The following is a 17,769-nucleotide window of genomic DNA, read 5'->3' on the forward strand; positions in this document are numbered from 1 at the left end:
CACACAATCTTTTTCTGTATGGACCCCCTTGATAACAGCCTCCCTTTACCTAATCTGTGGCCCCCTCCCCCACAAAACTCATATCCTACTGCTGACGATATAGGTTCATCTGTCCTGGTTTTCATAACCTGAAAAATGAAAAAGACATATACTGCAGCTTCCAGAGGGTGACTGCAATGATACTGCACTCCCAAGATACCCCTGAATATGCACAGTCAGAAACCCAGCCAAACAATACAATCCCCAATGCATACGATTTTGGAGACCAGATCAGGTCCAGCGTGCATCCTAGGGGGAATCTGTTGACAAGTTTTAACTTTTTCAGGCAGGCTTCTGCCTTTGACCTTCTATACTCAACTCACCAATGCCCTCCGTTTAGTGACCACTTTCCTCCTGTCCCTCGATTCTGGATAGAGTCTTATTTCCTGCATAGTTCCACCAATGAATCTCGGGCTCCCATGTCATCCGTAGCGTCTGGCAAACCAGATTCTTGGGCTTTAGGCTCTGATACTGAGCCCTCCCTTCAATTTGGATTATATGCTTCACAATCCTTTGGTGACTGGTGATGGTGTGCTTCTTCCATGTGGACTTGGTTGACATCTCACTTAGATCGCTGCTTGTTTGGAGACAAGATTTAAGACCCCAGATGCTATTTTATCTGATAGGTGGCACCATCTAATTTCTTTACCACATTTTGCGATAGCACCCGTCTCCTCCATGTTCCTTTCCTGGAGACGAGTATTGGAGTATTGAGCATGGCCATGATGTACGAACTAATTATTTTTAAGTTGGAACTGGGCTTTAGTGTATGCCCAAACCAGTCCTGGATGTATGTTTGTTTGACGTGGTCTTTCAATTTATTCTTACTTTGGAATTAACCCAAATATCATACCACTTAATCTCATCAAGCAGAATTTTACCATTGCTTCCATAATCAGTTCCCAAACATTGGATTTCTCCTGGGTACTCTGACATTATCTCCCTTTTATTGCTATCCCCCTCCCCCACTTTCCTGGGTTTCATTTACCAAAAAAAGGAAAAACTTATTTCACTTCTTCTGAAGGCTAATTCCCTACTCCATAGCACCTGAGGTATGCCCTGCTATGAACAAACAAAAACCAAATATAGCAGAACGATCATCACATATTTGCCAGAACAATATTTGATCTTAGCACAATCTATGAGGCATTGATGTAGCAAGACCTTATTTGTCTACCTGCCAACAATTCTCCAAAATTGATACAGCTGTTTTCTGCTTCCTTGGACACATGTATTTTCCGGTTTAAGTCCACAAGTTCTAGGTGCGTCTGAGGTGGGATTCCTGCAAGGGATCTCTTTGATTCTGCCTCTGGGGCATGCCGTACGACGTAAAGGTCCAGGATTCAGTGTCCCAAGGCCCCGTGACACCCAGCCTGAGTCCCCAGGATACAGCCAGCAGCCTGCGTCAGGGTGACCCATCTGGTGCTCCAGGCTTCTGTGATGGCCAGTCTCAAGCTTTGCAGACTCCAGTAGCTTCTCTTCAAATGAGGATGTAGAAAATTATCTTTATGAGGTATGTTATGCCAATTAACCCAGATGTCCCTCGAGACGACGGTCCTTAACATTCAAACCCAATAGCTCAGTCCTCTGAGGTGTTTGGATAGGTCTAAGACGTTTCCCCAAAAGTGCCCCTATTTGTATACATACGCCCAATTTCCCTAATGATATCTACACGTGCATGCATGTGTACTCTCAGATGCCCTCCCACACTTAGCTAGTATACATGTTAAGAAGGTAACCACTCACAGATGTTTGGTCAATATTACTGTTCTTCCAGAATTGTATATGTTACAGCATTTACATACCCAAGCCAAATTAACTGCCACAGAGCACCCTATTGGACAGGATCGAATTGCCCCATAGAAAGCCTACGGCTGACCTTGGGGCAGCAGCCCGACTTGTACCCATGAAGCCCCTAGAGCCCCATAGCATTTACCACCGTTGTCCTTTCTGCTTACGATGTTCTCAGTGTCTCCCTTTGCCTTGGTCACATTGCGCCGACTTCCTCCATGTTGTATATTGCTTTTTCTTCACCAGAATCATCCTGTTTGCTGTCTAGTAAGTGATTCCCCTTCTTTCCTTGGTAATGATCAAATGATGTTTCTAAATCTGTTCTGGACATTTTATCATGGCAGTCTCATACAATATTTGTACTTTGGAGTTTGACTTATTTCACTCACATTATCTCTTCAAGATTCACCCGTGTTTTGTGGATTCGTCATTATCATTGCAGAATATTCCGTTGTATGTATGTGCCACTGCTTATTTATGTTTCGTCCTCGGTGGGCTCTTTTGTTGTTTCCATCTTTGGTTATTGTGACTGATGCTGCAGGGAACATGGATGTGCTTTTGTCTATTGATGTAATGCCTCTTATTTAGGATCTACATCTAGGAGTTAGATTGCTAACTCTTATGGCATTTCTCGTCCTGGCTTTCGGAGAAGTGTGGATTCCCTTTTTCACAGTGGGTGTGCTGGTTTGTGCCCCGTCATACTGACAGTGTCTGAAAGTCCCCGTCTCCCCAAACCGCTCCAGCGTTTGTTGTTCTGTGTTGCTGTTTTTGTTATTGTTCTCCTTTTCTATCAGTGCTATTCTGACTGGAGTGAGATGATATGTCATTGTAGTTTCAATCTGCATCTTCCTTCTGGCCAGTGATCCTGAGCATCTTCTGATGTTTGCTAGCCACCTGGATGTCTTGTTTGGTGACATGTCTTGTTCACTTTAAAATGGGTTGTCTTTTTGCTTCTTTTGGATTGAAGTGTTCTATTGAAAACATTAGCGATCAGACCATTTTTTCAGATACGTTATTGCCAAAAAATAGTACCCGACCTTAGATTCTCTTTTTATTCTTTTGGGGAAAGTTATTGATGAGCATAAATATTTAATCTTTAGGAGGTTAAAGTTTTCTAGTTTATAGTCTGGTGTTTGTGCATTTTTATTTATGTATGATAGTGTGTAGGTATTACATTTAGGTCTTTGCTCTATCTTGAGTTTTGGTTTTCTGTGTGATATGAGATACGGGTCCTGTTTCATTATTCTGAAAATAGAAACCCAGCTTTGCCAGCACCATTTAATGAAGAGATGACCTCTTCCCCACTGAATGTAGTTCAGCCTTTGCCAAACATCAGCTGTTCATAGGTGGTTGTGTTTACTTCTGACGTCTCCAGTTTGTTCCATTAGTCTTCTAAAAAAATCACAAGAACACACTGTCACTGCTGTTTACTGTCACGTTGGCTTCAGCTCATGATGCCCCACAGTTCCAGGAAACACTGTGTTAAAGAGGCAGAGACTTCTTAAAAAAATGGTCTAACAAGGAAGAATTATTCTGGCACAAGAACTTCGAGGGAAAATTTTCAGTTTCACTTCCTCCTTGAAGCCTTGTGATTTTTCCCATTTTGATTCTTCTCTTTTTATTCATAATTTTTCTCTTCAGGAATGATTCTCATTGGATAGTTATCCCGGTTTATTCATTTTGTAGTTTGAAGATATGCGCTGTTACATGCGATAATATTCCCAGTCCCAGAAATGGTATACAAACTAGCTACTACTCACCGCATGGTCCCTAGCCCAGTGCCATGCCCTCGCTGTCTCTCAGGAGGCATCCAGAGCGCTTAGGAATGGGGCCAGGTACGATTTGAAGGGAAGTCATGTGGACGTGATGAGTGCCTTGATTTCGGTGACAAAGGGGTAAAAAGGGAATCAAAGAGAACTTAAAGATTTTAGACCATTTTTCCTGAGAGGATGGCAAATTATTACTGTCCCTGCACTTTAGGTTTATTTTTTTTCCCTTTTGCTTCCCCTGCCTCCCTTATCTCATACTTTTTCTTACTACTCTTGTCTGTGAAGCCTCAGGTAGAGGGCCGGTCAGAATGCGATACTCCTTTCTCTCTCTCTCCACTTCCAATTTAACACAGCGCAATCCTGTCATGCCAGTGAAAGAAAATGAAGAAGTATGGCAGGTTATCTTTAACATGGAAAACTTATAATATGTGTCTCTGATCAAATGTAAATCTTTCAAATGCCAAGTCAGGCTGAAAGTTAGGTTATTTCCACACATGCCTAGAATTAATGCCGAAGTCTCTCACAGAATTTCATATATGTATATAATATATATATACACATATGCGCGCAAACACACACTAACTGTTCAAAATCAGATTATTTTTCCAGAGTGAGTTTTATTTACATATTTATTCAGTAGTTCATTAGACAATGAAAAATTCTACCAGAAAGGCCTTTATATGAACATAGGAGAAGTGTGTGGTGGAGACAAAGAAACAGAAGATGCAATGTCCAGGCTCAGTATGTGGCTCTGAAAGAGTCCTCTGTAAAAGAATCAACTGAGCATACAGTGAGTCTGTTCAGTGCTGTGGGGTTTCTGGGGGCCATGGAGGTTCCAGTGTAGATTGGTGAGAGGCTCGTGGAAATAGCGTTGGCTTTTGGCACAGTGGGGTTGGACTTCAGATTCTACCATGAACCAGCATTGGGTCTCAGACACCAGAAACTCACTCACTGCCATTGAGTATATTTTGACTCAGAGTGGTACTAGAGGACAAAGTAGGACTGCCCGTGTCAGTTTCTGAGACTGTAAATCTTTAGCGAGTTGAAAGCCTCATCTTTCTCTCTTGGAACAGCTGATAGTTTTGAATGACTGACCTTGTGATTTGCAGCCCCAAACCAGGACTAGAACCTTAGTCTTCTCTTACGAAGATGAGGATAACAATAAGTACTCTGTAATGCAGCTGAGAGGCTTAAAGAGAGACCAAGGAAGCGAAGCACCCATCCAAGTGCCTGATATGTAAGGGCTCTTTCTCAATGTGTAGCAACTATACAGACCAGAGTGCGTGTGTGTCTTGTGAGTGAACAGGGTAGAGCTGTGCATGGAATAGGGGAGAAAGTGCACAGGAGGCTCAAATGGGGAGCTTTGTGGGAGCAGGTTTAAAGATGGAGTTTGCAAAAGGGAAGGAGGCATAGATTGAGAGGACAATATACCCAGCATAATGCATCTGTGGATAATGCTGTAAAAATGCATAGTGCTTATTATTCCTATGATAATCAACCTCGTTATTGGAGCAAATGAGCTAAGTTCTGTCATATGTTGGATGATCAGATCTTCTTAGGTTCAAGGCACTTTGTTCTCAGTAATATACTAGAGACGAAGTATTTAAAGAGATGGAGATTTGTAAGAAGTTGAATTAGCAAATGTTGTGTGATACATGCATGTATATCTGTTTTTTAATAGCAGCAGCAGTAAAGGAACAGAAAGGAGAGAAAGAGGAGAATCGTCGTAAAGGCTGCTTATATAGAGTCAGACACCTCAAGGGGTTTGATTTTTGATTTGAAGGTTTAGGGGTCACGATTTCATAGGACATTCAATTAATTGGCTTATCATTGGTTCTGGTACTTCTGTTTTGTCCCTGATTTGTCACAGGGTGCTAAACAGCTTGCAAGCAGGCATCTAAGTGACAATAACTGGTTTCGACGTACCTACCATGGGAACTCTGATGCTGGAGTAGGCTAAGAATTGGGCTGATAATCACAGCGTGGGGCTCACAGCCACTAGTGACTTCAAGACAGGAAAAGTAGGCTTTCTTCCCATCCCAAAGGCTTACAGCCTCGGAGGCCCACAGGGGCTACTCTGTTCTGCAATATAGACTCGCTATGGGTTGGAATTGACTTGGTGGCCATGGGGTTCATGAAGAACAACAGAGGAAGAAGGAGAGTCAGGATTAGGAGGAAGAAATGGAATGCGCCCTGGGATAACATTTCAACTTTACATGAAAAGAATTGTTTCTGAATCCTTCTTCAGTCCAGGCCTCAGTGTAGCTTAATTAATGTGGAATAACTGCCGTGAGCACTGCACTCTGTCAGCGAACTATGTAGACAGGTCCAATAGCTCATCACACCTTGAGATGTGGCATGGGAAGCTTCGGGAACAGTGAAAGGCAGGCTGAACGTGGTTGTACAACCTGAAGAATATAGTCAGTGTCACTGAATTGTAATTTTTAACTGTGGAAGTGGCATGTAAGGATACGTAAAAAAGTAATGCTACAAAATCATAGAAACCTCTATTAAACCTTTACAAAATGCGAAGCTATTGCTTCCTGACATATCTTCTGTCTACATCTATACTTCCAAAGGCAGTGTTTATACCTATCTTGCCTGCCCTGAGGAAGGGGCATTCCTTTGCCCTCTTGGATTTAGACCATGTCAATGATAATTTTGGCATCCGCAAGGGATACAAATTGGGTTTCTTTCAAATGTTCTGTGAGTTTTCAGGACAAAGGGAAGTGTGAGGCCCAGGACCGAGGTTGTGGGGTGAATGGGCTAGGATTTCCCGAATAGCTGCTCTTAGGACCGAGCAGGTGTATTTTGATGGGAAAATTCTTGGCACAACTTTCCTGGCCCTTTCTCACCTATACGGTTTTCATTTTTCTGCCCCCCCCCAGTAAACTCTAATTAATTGTGCATTTTTCTTTGAGAAAACCTATGAAGATTATCCCACTGGGATCCTTACAAACAGTGGCTGTAACTTTCGGAGCTGGCTTTGTTGTCTGGAGTTTAATTGGCCCGGCAGATCCTGTGGGGCGCCGCTGTCTTGCAGTGCCCCACCTTCTATTCCCTTTCCTTTATGAAGGCGTCCTGATCAGACCAGCACAAGGACATTGCTGACAGGGTTTGTCCGTACCCATCCACGGATCCAAGGACATGCTTACATACATTTTGTTTGGAATAAACCCATGCGCAAATGAACGGAAACGGTAGTATCAATACTTTTTGACTTACAGTTAGCTGTTTTACCGTGTTTATTTTCAACAACAAAAATAAAGCAGGTAAATGATTGCATTAGTCATGCACAGGTGCCTGTGACAAGTAGCCGTATGTAAAGCAGAGTGATATCCTGCTAGTTGTCCGGCTGTCCTGAAAGAAGGGGTGGGGGTGGGGGGCTGTACAGCAAGTTCGAAAGCTGGAAAAGAGATTGTCTGCACTGTTGGGGCTGTACAAAAATAAATCATTTATTCACCAAATAATGGCTAATACTTATGTTTCATTAATCAAATAATACCTAGTGTTTGCTTTATTGATTATTATGCATCAGTTATCTCATTTCATCTTCATAACAATTAGGAAGAAATTTCTGTCACATTATTTTACAATATTTTATGGAGGAGGGCACAGAAGCTCCGGGAGATTGGAGTGATGTTCCCATTGCCACGTGACTCTAACTTGTGGGGCTGAGACTCCAGCTGGGATGGTCTGCAGAGTCCCTTCTGCTCCTTCTGCCCTCCCCCACGGGTTGCGGTAGGAGGTCTGCAAGGCAGGCGCAGCGGGAAGCAGGGCAAGCCCTTTCTGTCTGTCTGCATGGAGTTAATTCCGAGGCAGAGATGAAATTCTCTGAGCATTCTAACTCCAGCTGTCGAGGGGAGGGACCCTTAAGCACTCTTTGGAACACAGTTTCTCCATCTCAGGACCATGCTCATGTTGACCTGACTGATTCTGTGGTTGCTGTTGTGATGGCCTGTCCGGCGCGTTACCGGCTGTGGATCAGCATTTCCTTGCCCACTAGATGCCAGCAGCGCCAGCAGCTGTGATAATCAGCAGTGTATTCAGAGATGGCCACATGTGCCGGGAGGACCCTCCCGAGTCTAGAAAAATGCGTTGGCTCTTGGTGAATTTAAATTGCAAAAGTGTGGAGGTGTGCAGCCAGCCTATATTCGGAGGTGACAGAGGGCTTGGCGAGACTCACCTTACTCCTTGGTAATCTTCTTTGTCTGCAGAAAAACTTGAACTCAAATGGCGCTGCAGGCAGGACATCTGGACTACAGCGCGAGAGACTTAAGGGCTTGGCGTAACCAATTGAGTGATTAAAAGGGAAAGGTTTTCAGATTTTCATTGGATTGTTATTTTAAATGAAGAGAAAATACAAGTAAAAGGAAGTGAGAAGTAAACATTTTATGAGCGAAACCCGTGAGAGTTGGGACTCAACACTACTGCTTTGCTTTTTCCAAGTCTCACAAGTATTTTCCTTTTACAGGGAAAAATCTTAGGACCTTTCTGTCACTTGTTTGAGCGGAAGGAGCCCTGGTACTGTAGTGGTTATGCATTGGGCCACTAATCGCAAGGTCAGCAGCTTGAAACCACCAGTTGCTCTGTGGCAGAAAGACAGGGCTTTCTACTCCTGTAAAAAATTACAGTCTCAGAAACTCAGCTAACTGCAAGGTCAGCAGTTTGAAACCAGTTGCTGGGGAGGAAAGAGTTAGTCTCAGCCTTGGAAACTCACAGGGGCAGCTCTGCCCTCTCCTGTAGGGTTGCTAGGAGTCAGCATCGACTGCACGCCTGTAAGCTTTTCTTTTGTCTTATTTTAATGGAAAAGATTTGAGTTTCCCTTTTCTGACAGGCTTCTACCGTACACAAATCTGGCTTTTGTCATTTTCAGAGTACCCTGGTTTGCTTCTGGGGGTTGCTGGTGTATTTTGGAATAGTCTGAACTTGCATTTAACAATGTTTTTAATGCATGATTGATTAGCCTTCGGTCCTCCTTATGTTTTAGTAGCCCTACAGTGGTGGTCATATATATATATCAGAATAAACTGAGGACATTTTTCTCTCAAATTCATACGTATAGATGCAGCTCCAAACCTGCTGCGTTGGAGTCTTTAGATGCAGGAGAGCATATGCTTTGACAGCATACAAGGGGGCTCCAGAAATTCATGGGAAATGTAATGAAAATAACGTAATTTTATTTTTGGAACAAAACTAAAAAGAAAAGTATGACCAGGCTTACTAGTCAGATAGCGACTGATGGAACGTATGAGCCGATGACCCTTGGTAACCCTCAGGTGTGGACATGAATTCACTCTCACGCTTAATGTTGAGCTAGAACCATAGGGGGAGCAGTCACACTAGAGAGGGAGAAGACCCGACACTCAGGGCTCAGGGGCAGTGTGTGCGAAGAACACGGCTCAGCGGGTGAGAGAAGCAGGACACAGGGAAGTCTGGAGGAAGCGGGAGAAGCAGGATGCATTGTGAGGTTTGCAGCATGGTTTGTGGAGTAGAGGACTGATCTGCCCAGTAACCTTCTACTCAATTCACTAAGAAGGTTCAAAAGATAACAGAAGTTTTAGGACTGAACTTTTTGAAGCTTCCTTTGAGTTAGAAAGCTCTGAAGCACACTCTGATTGAGAGGCATCTACAGTCTTTTTTCCCTGCCTCTTGGTCTGCAGTGACCTATTGTGACCAAAGGACTATCCCCCAATTCACAAAGAGCAGTTCTGTTTAATTCTTATTGTCTAGAACTTCTCTGTCATATCAAAGTTCAAGGGATGTTGGGAAATGTAAATTGTAGTTAGGAAGGTCACATGTCCAGCTAAAAATGAGGGGTTCTACGGCTCAGTAACAAAAGAGAACAGACATTGATGGACTGTTAGCAGTCCTTAGCACATTCAATTATTATAATAGGGGGTAATTTATTGAGCACTGAACGGGTGCCAGGAAGAGGCAAAGCCACTACATGATGTCCCTGCTTTGAGCATCCTTGTTTTATAGATGAGGAAATGGAATCTTCAAGGCCTGAACAACTTGTTTATGGGGACATAGTTGCTGAATATTGTGCTGAAATGCTAAAACAGTTTCTCTCTATTCTATCGGCATTTGCGACGAGGCTATTGAATTCTATCACTTACCTCAGTTGCCCAGGACAATTTAGTTACAGTGTTTAGAGTCTTTAGATTTATATGTAAAGCCAATTTGGCCTCTGTTGGTAACAGGAGTATCAATAAGCCTTTATGTTTAAGATTTTATTAGAACCATAGTACTATTTATTTTGAATTTACTATCTTTTATTTTTAGAGAAAAAACTAAGATGCTTTATTGTAATTTGGCTTCCAGTTTACAGAGAAATTTGGATTTTCCTTCCATAGTTCATATACCTTTTGGTGCATGACATTGACTGCAATGTGTACAGTGTAACAACACCCTTTCCACACCCTTCTTAGGTTTACTCTTTCCATTTGTCCTTCTTTACTATCCCTTTCTGTCTACTGAGCTTTACGCTGGTAAACATGCTACCTGTGCTCAGGGAAACATTCATGCCAAGACACATGGAGATCTCCCGGAGATGCCATGTCTACAGATATTGAAGGGAGGTAAGAACTTCATCCTAGGGCTGACACCCTGAATTTGGACTTTTAGTTTCTAAACTAGGAGAGAATACATTCTCGTTTCCTCGAACCAGTCAGTCATAGTATTTCTGTTAAAGCAAAACTAGACAACTAAATCTAATGTCTTAATTTAATGTTTTTCAGGAAGAATGAGGAGGATTTTGACACTCCCATGTTTATGTATTTTCTGAGACTACATTGAATGACAGTACTCATTCATTTTTCTATCTGTTTTTGATTTCGTGTCAGAAAGTCATCATGGACTAAGAATAGTACCTGTATAAGTCACAGGATAGTAACCCTTTCTTAGAAATCTGCATAATACTACCATTTTAAAATCAGTGATTTTACAGGGCAGAAACCATGTAAGATAAAATTCTAGTACTAAACTGTAAAGCTGACTTTTGCCCTAGTTTCTTATTTATTTTAGATTTACATTTCAGCTGTTGTAGACATGAACGCAAGCGTTCTTCTCTGTGTTTTTGTCAGTCATTTATTCATCACACAATCATGCTCACTTGACAAATACCCCCTTTTGAATCTTAGCACGTGCCAGCCACTTCTCCTGGCACTGGGGACACAGCGGTGAAATAAACAGATAAAACTTCACAGACCTTACATGTCTTCTGGTCGAGGAAGATTGACAAAACAGAAAATACATGGTAAGTTCAATGGTGATGTGTGCTGAGAAGAAAAACAATGCCATTTAAAATAGGGTGGTTATCACAATGAACTGTGAATGAACGCTTGAACAAAGGTTTCATGAACTGCAGGTGTGAGCCTTCGGATAGCTGAGGCGAGAGGATTCCAGGCAGAGGGACAGCATATGCACAGGGCTCAGACAGAACGCTGCCTGGAGTTCTTCAGGTGCTACAAGAAAGCATTGACGCAAAGGAAAGGATGATTTGGGGGATTGCGTGTGCTGTGGAGAGGCCCTTGTAGGTTTACTGCAAGGACTTCCTATTCAGCCTGCAGGAGATGGGAATTCTCAGGCTTTTAGAAAAACAAAGGAGGGACCCACCAGGTTTACATTTGAAAGGGCCTCTCTATGAGGACTTTGAAAAGTTCAAGGACAAATTGAGTTGAAAAGTAATAAAAAATTTCCATGAGCTTTTTGGAACCCCTCCTATAGGGGGGCAAAACATAGAAGCTGAGTGGTCTTCTAAGTGATTTTTGCAGCCTCTGATAGCAGAACTTAGACAGGCGGCGGAATTTAAAACTTGTCTATATAAGATATTGCGTGTGGTTTGTAAGAAAATTTGAGAATGCAAGGTTCTAAGGTTTGTTTTGTACTTAAAAGATATTTAGAAATGACAAAACAACGATGTATAAATTACCAAGGGCACATGAGGGAGGGGGGAGAGGGGTGGGAGGGGAAAAAAAAAAGAGGACCTGATGCAAAGGGCTTAAGTGGAGAGCAAATGCTTTGAGAATGATTGGGGCAGGGAATGTATGGATGTGCTTTATACAATTGATGTATGTATACGTATGGATTGTGATAAAAGTTGTATGAGTCCCTAATAAAATGTAAAAAAAGAAAAGAGGAGAAAAAAATGACCAGGGCAAAGAATGTACAGATGTGCTTTATACAATTGATGTATGTATATGTATGGACTGTGATAAGAGTTGTATGAGCCCCTAATAAATTGTTAAAAAAAAGATATTTAGAATGTGGGGATACATAGGAAACAGCTGAGCTAGTTGTTCATTGTCAGAGAGCACAGGTCTAAACAAGCTCAACTGAATTAACATTGGGATCATTTAGTCTGTAAGTGGACAGTACTAAATTACTCTGCTCAACACAGTAATTAATTGAACAGTTGAGAATTAATTTTACAGATTGCATATTGTATGCACACCCACAACAGAGTATTTATTAATAAAATCAGATTCTTTATCGCCTACATAGTCATTTTGTCATGCTTTCAATTCTATATGGTGTCGACTCTGAGATTTAACAATAACTATCTGAAGGTATTAACAGAATCAAGGCTGATTCTACTAATTCTGTTTTTTGCTTTCGTTCCTGAAGATCTTCATCACTGTGGAGAGAAAGCTGGTTAAGAATATGGTTAGGCTCTCGGAGCAGGGCAATTCCCACTCCCCCTTCTAGTACTGGCTGCAATACGCTGACGGTCGTTTTCCTCCATGCACATGCCAGTGAATGGAAGGACAGATTGCGCGTGGTCCAGCATTTGTCAATGATTTCTTCAGACAATTGGTATCTGAGAAAGATCATTTCATCAGTAAACTGACAAACTACTTGTTTAGATTAGTGGCTGTGTATGGCATACAGGATGATTTTAAAGCTTGACATTTTCTGGAACTGATTCTGCTATAATTACATATTAGCCGTGTTACTTAACTATGTTAAATAAATAATTTCATTTCATCTAACACATTTTTATGCATGTCAGGTAAAATAAGATTACATATCTAAAATGCCTGGAATAGAGAAGCTGCTTTGTCTTCAGTTCTTTGCTATCACTGGGGTGTATTGTCAAAAAGCAGCAGCCACTGTCCAGGTTATCTTAGTAGCTGTTGCAGTTTTTTAATCAAGTAATTATTTTTAAAAGATTTTTAAAAACATTTTATTAGGGGCTCGTACAACTGTTATCACAATCCATTTATACATCCATTGTATCAAGCACATTTGTACATTTGTTGCCCTCATCATTCTCAAACATTTGCTTTCTACTTGAGCCCTTGGTATCAGCTCCTCTTTTGTTCCCTCTTCCTGCTCCCTCCTCCCTCATGAACCCTTGATAATTTATAATTTTTATTATTTTTTCATATCTTACACTGTCCAACGTCTCCCTTCACCCACTTTTCTGTTTTCCATCCCCCCGGGAGGAGGTTATATGTAGATACTTGTGGTTCCACCTTTCTACTCCACCCTCATCTGTCCTGGATTCCCTGTGTTTCCAGTTCCTATCTGTACCAGTGTACAGTGTACAAATCTGGTCTAGCCGGATTTGTAAGGTAGAATTGGGATCATGATAGTCGGGTAGGGAGAGGGGAGGGAGGAAGCATTTAGAAAGTAGAGGAAAGTTGTGTGTTTCATTGTTGCTACACTGTACCCTGACTGGCTCATCTCCTTCCAACGACCCTTCTGTAAGGGGATGTCCAGTTGCTTACAGATGTGTCTTGGGCCCCCAATCTGTACTTCCTCTCATTCACAATAATTTTATTTTTTTTCTTTGATGGCTGATATCTGATTCTTTCAACACCTGTTGATCACACAGGCTGATGTGCTTCTTTCATGTGGCCTTTGTTGCCTCTGAGTTAGATGGCCGCCGTTTACCTTCAAATTAAGACCCCACATGCTGTATCTTTTGATAGCGGGCATCATCAGCTTTCTTTACCACTTTTGCACCCTTTTGTCTTCAGCAATCATATCAGGAAGGTAAACACACAATGATATGATTTTTTGTTCTTTGGTGCCTGATAATGTGATCCCTTCCGCACCTTGTGATCACACAGGCTGGTGTGCTTCTTCCATGTGGGCTTTGTTGTTTCTGAGCTAGATGGCTGCTTGTTTACCTTCTAGTCTTTAAGACCCAAGACCAGACATCCCCAAACTACGGCCCGTGGGGTCACATGTGGTCCACTGAGGACATTTATCCGGCCCACTGGGTGTTTTTGACCGCCCCCCCTCTTTTTTACTTCAAAATAAGATATGTGCAGTATGCATAGGAATATGTTCATAGTTTTTTTTAGACTATAGTCTGGCCCTCCAACGGGTCTGAGGGACAGTGAACTGGCCCTCTGTTTTAAAAGTTTGAGGACCCCTGCCTAGATCCTATATCTTTTGATAGCCAGGCACCATCAGCTTTCTTCACCACATTTGCGTATGCACCTACTTTGTCTGCTGTGATTGTGTTGGGAAGGTGAGGATCATGGAATGTCAGTTTAATAGAGCAAGTATTCTTGTATTGAGGGAGTAGATCAAGTAATTTTAAATGTTATGTCTCATTTTTTAAAATAGAAGTGATGCATAAAATATTCACTAAAATATCTCTGAATTTTTATTATTTTTACCTAAAAACTTCATCTACAAGGACTAAGTGATACCATCTTCTTTGAATTCTGGTAACACAAAACATTTCTCTAATTTCATATTAATCCCTTTCTGACTTTGTTATGGAGAAACTCACCTCTCAGTTTAGTGTCTAGCCACATAGTTCATGTTCTCACCCCTTTTGATCAGTGTAATTCACTTCTTTGCAATTCATTCTTTCTTTGTTTTCTTAATCAGCTTATTTTTAAATCAATCTTATGGAGAAATTTATGTATGATAAACTATCTTTGTAATATACCATTTTTATAATCATTTTCAATTTATAGCAAAATGATGAAGTACAAAGGGCTCCCATGTACCCTTTCTGTCTCTTGGACACAGTTTTTCCTTTCATTAATACTTGCATTGTGCATTAGAATTGCTACCACTGGAGAACCAATACAGCAGCATTATTATTAAGTATAGTACCTCATTTACATAAGGCTCCTACTCTGTGCTGTGTAGTTCTATGGATTTTGACAAATGCACAGTGTCATATGACTGCCAGCAAAATCACCTGCAGAATAGTCTCACTGCCCTAACACTCCTTTTGCCTATTTCCTTTCTTCTTCCCCTTGAGTCCCTAGAAACCACTATTTTTTTAAAAACTGGTTCTAGAGACTAGACTTCTCTAGGGTGTCATAGAGTTGGAATCATACAGTTCATATGCATTTTAGGTCCACCCATATATTTCCATAGCTTGCTAGATCATTTCTTTGTATTGCTGAATAATATTCCGTCTCGTGGCTGGACTGGAGTTTTTGTGTAGCACAAAGAGTTAAATCCTAAACTCTTAACTGGAAGAGTTGTTTCTGGAACTTACCCAACAGCCCCTCCAAAGAAGGGTAACAGGCATGAAAACCCTCAGAAGGGGTTGAGCTCTGAGTTGCCACATGTTGAAATTGACTTTATGTTCCATAGTTCATCCAGTCACCAACTACAAGGCATGTTGTTAGGTTCTTGCGTGCCATTGACTCAGCCCCAACGTAGCAAGCCTATGTACACGAGAGTGAAATGCTGCCCCACTCTGCATCCTTCTCACAACTGCTGCTGTTTGAGGCAGGTGCTGTAGCCCCTGCCCCTTTCCTGTCATTGCATCTGCAGCCCTCAACTTCCCCGGCAGTGTCATGTCCTTCTCTTGGGACTGCTGTGCCTGCACAGCCTGTGCGAAGTATGGGAGACAGCTCACAGTCCTTTCCTCCAAGGATCAGTCACGTTGTACTTCCGCTAAGACCTTTTTTTTTTTCTTCAATTTTTTGGCAGTCCAGAAGCTATTCAGTATTCTTCACCAACACCATAATCATAGATATCATTTCTCAGTTTTCCTTATTTACTGTCCAACATTTCCTTTCACATGATATCATTGAAAATACTGGGTCAGAGGTCCCCCCCAGCACCACCCCCAGCCCATTTGTCCAATAAAGTACATTATAATGCTTCTTGGAAGCTAGGGGTTAAGACCTGATCTCTCATGCTTTGGACGTATAATCAGGGGAAACCAGCCCTGGAGAAGGGCGTCATACTTGGTGAAGTTAGTTGAAAAGAGGAAGATCTTTAGCAAGATGGATTTGCTCAAGTCAACCAGTGTGGTGATGTGAAGGACCGGGCAGTGGGGCCTTCTCTTGTAAATAAGGTGGCTGTGATTTGGAACTCACATGGGGGCACTTACCAACACCCTGCACCCATTAAGGGCGAACTATTCAGTGATGCAGTGAGCCTCAAAAGAAGATCGAAGGAACACATGGCATCACCGGACCGAAGGAATTAGTTGACCTATTTCAAGAGACAGCGTGTGACCAAGAATCGGTGGTATTACTGGGAGAAATGCAAGCTGCAGTGAAGGCACTGTGACAAACAAGGCTCTGGGAATTGAGGAAGTACCAATTGAAATGTGTCAACTAGCGGATACTATGCTGAAGCACTTACGACTCTGTGCCAAGTAATTTGGAACGCAAAGAGATACGTGTCAGTGCCATTCCAAAGAATGGTGAATCCAAGGAACACAGCAAATATTGAACAATATCATTAATATTCCATGCAGGTGAGATTTTGCTGAAGATCATTTTACACTGACAGGGCGCTGCTAGAATTTCTAGCTGGACTCAGAAGAGGATGTGGTTGTAGACTCTGAGGTATCATTGCTAGTGTCAGGTGGGTATTTACAGAAAGCAGAAATCACCAGAACGATGATTATTTGTGTTTTATTAAATATGCAAAGGCATTAAACCATGATTCATTAGAATCGTAATAAATAATGTATGTGATTTAGAAACATGGGCTTTCTTGTACTCTCCGTTTTAGTCAAGCCAAGGTTGTATGTAGACATAAAGGTGGTCATTTGAACGCACAGGGTCCTGCGTGGTTTCAGATCCAGGAAAGGGTGTGTCAGGGTTGTGTCCTTTCTTCGTGCTTATCCAGTCTTCGCGTTGTGCAAAGAAGCTGAGCAGCTGGAGTTTATGAAGACAACTGTGGCCTCAAGATGGTAGGAAGAGCCAGTCATACCTGTGGGATTCAGGTGACACAGGGTCACTTGCTGACAGCAAGTGGGTGATATGTCCCTGAAGGGCTTTGTAACAATCCAGACATGCTGGAGTATGGGCTCTATAAGTAAGTTTTTAATTGCGAGGATGGTGCTGAGTAATTTTTTTTTAAAGCCAGTGGCAGGCCAAATCAATCTGGGAAGCTATGGGCTAGACTCCTCTTCAACAAGGATTACACCTCAATGTTAAGAAAACAAAACCCCAAAGTTTCTAAGGACCCTTTTCTGCATGGCTCTCGTATGAAGGCGAGGGAAGAGACTGAGAATTCCCTGTAACTGTGAGCAGGATTCCCTGGAATGCCATCCTGCTGCATTTAAAATGAGCCCTCTGAAAGGCAGGAGGAAGGATGGAGCTGAGCCTATTGTTTGGATGTGAGATCCCTGTGCAGCGAATCTCCTGGATTCAGGACACAACAGTGCTTTGTTCTGTTGTCCTGTGTATCAGGTCTGACCCACGACACCCAACAACAATTGACATTTGATACTGAGCGTTTTCCTTATGCCCTGTGTCCCTTTCCGGTGAAGTGCCTTCTCAGATATTTTAACCCATTTTGTAATTGGGCCGTTTGAGTTCTTATTGTTGAATATTAGTAATTCTTGTGTATTTTGGATATAAATCCTTTATCAGGTGTACATCTTATAGATTTTCCCATTTTCTTCTCGAACTTTTATAATTTTACATTTTGCAATTTGGTCAGTGCTCTGTTTTAAAGTAGTTTTTTGAAGGATGTAAGGCTAGTGTTCAGATATTTGGGGCATGCTGTTGTTTTGTTAATCCAGTGCATTTATTATACAGCCCGTCATTTCTTTATTGGATTGTCTTTGCACACTTTTGAAAGATCAATAGACTAGATTTGTGTTGGTCTATTTAAATGCTATTTTACTGATCTATTTGTCTACTGTTTTACATAAACCATACTGCCTTGATTATTTTTCTTTCAAGATAGAAGCATTGCTTAAAGTCAGCTATTA

The sequence above is a fragment of the Tenrec ecaudatus genome, unplaced genomic scaffold (genome assembly GCF_050624435.1).
Source record: "Tenrec ecaudatus isolate mTenEca1 unplaced genomic scaffold, mTenEca1.hap1 Scaffold_170, whole genome shotgun sequence".
Classification (NCBI taxonomy): Eukaryota; Metazoa; Chordata; class Mammalia; order Afrosoricida; family Tenrecidae; genus Tenrec; species Tenrec ecaudatus.